This window comes from Henckelia pumila, unplaced genomic scaffold, assembly GCF_033568475.1.
Source record: "Henckelia pumila isolate YLH828 unplaced genomic scaffold, ASM3356847v2 CTG_338, whole genome shotgun sequence".
Classification (NCBI taxonomy): domain Eukaryota; kingdom Viridiplantae; phylum Streptophyta; class Magnoliopsida; order Lamiales; family Gesneriaceae; genus Henckelia; species Henckelia pumila.
The window spans coordinates 84,890-86,529 of record NW_027331805.1 but is presented as its reverse complement, the minus strand read 5'-3'; positions in this window follow the sequence as shown (position 1 = coordinate 86,529).

Below are 1,640 nucleotides of genomic sequence, written 5' to 3'. Positions count from 1 at the left end.
ACTATAGTTTGTCAATTGGATTCCATGTTCCCACTAAAGAAAATGTTTCTCGTTTTCACTAGAGGGTAGTGAAATCGTTAAAATAGTGGGAGTGTGATTCATAAAATAAATTTTTCCTATTTTATGTCTTAGTAAATTAATTAAACAATCACTGATTATTGTCTGTTTCTTTTCAGTATTTCATTAAGATGAATTCGCTCAATCCACTATTCTCTATTCTCGAACAAAATAAACTAACTGGCGCAAACTATACGGAATGGTTCCGTAAGTTGAAGATTGTCTTGACCTCGGAGAAGATGTTCTACGTGTTAGAAAAATCTCCTCCGAAGGAAGCACCAGCTGATATAAGTCCGGAAGAGTTGGCCAAACTTGATAAATGGTGGGACCATGATATCAAGGCCAAATGCTATATGCAAGCTTCGATGTCTGATGAACTCTAGAGGCGATTTGAGGATACCGTGAATGCTGCTGACATTCACGTACAACTCAAGGAACTTTTTGGGGCTCAATCGAGAGCTGAAAGGTTCGCTACTGTAAAAGAGTTAATGACGTGTCGCATGCGTGAAGGGACTTCGGTCCATGATCATGGGGTACGCGTGATTTGGCTCATTCAGAAGTTGGTAACGCTTGAATTGGTATTGGAGCATGAACTCAATGTGGACTTATTACTTCTCTCTCTTCCTTCATCGTTTGATGGTTTTGTGGTGAATTTCAATATGAACAAGATAGAGGCCTCCCTTGAAGAGATGGTCAATATGCTTGTAACTTATGAAGCCACTTTAAAGAAGGATAAACCGGTTCTCTTGGTGGGCTCCTCTTCTTCTGCTAAGAAGGGGCCAAGTACAAAGGGTAAGAAACATTCTACCCCATCCAAGAAAACCGAACCCGAGAAGAAGAACAAGACAAAGGCTTCAAACATGGAAAAGTCCAAGGATGTTTGCAATCACTGCAAGAAACCCGGTCATTGGAAACGTAACTGCAAGGAATATCTAGAGCAATTGCGAACTGCGAAGGGTATGTTTTATATTGAAATAAATGTTTCACTTAATACTACTTCTTGGGTATTGGATACCGGATGTGGATCTCACATTTGCAATGATTTGCAGGTGATGACAAGAAGTCGCAAGCTTAGAATGGGTGGGACCCAGCTGAGGCTCGGAAATGGTTCTAGAGTTGAAGTCAAAGCTGTGGGAGACGTTTATTTAATTTTGCAAAACGATTTTAAGTTACTTTTGAGAGATGTTTTATTTGTTCCAGACTTGATTAAAAACATTATTTCTGTTTCTATGCTTGATAGAGATGGTTTTTCTTGCAATTTTGTGAATGAGATTTGCAATATTTACAAGAATGAATGTTTGATTGGAAATGGACAACTTGAAAACGATTTATATAACTTAAAATTAAAAGACGTTCCAATAAATTATGTTGATAAACCGGTAACAACGAACAAAAGGAAAATCGATAGTCAAAACCCGGCAAACCTTTGGCATGCTAGGCTAGGTCATATTTCCTCAAGGAGGATGAACAAGCTAGTGGGAGAGGGCATGTTTGATATGTCTGATATTAACTCTCTACCTACTTGTGAGTCCTGTCTGAAAGGAAAAATGACTAAATCTCCTTTCAAAGGAAAACCTTAGCGT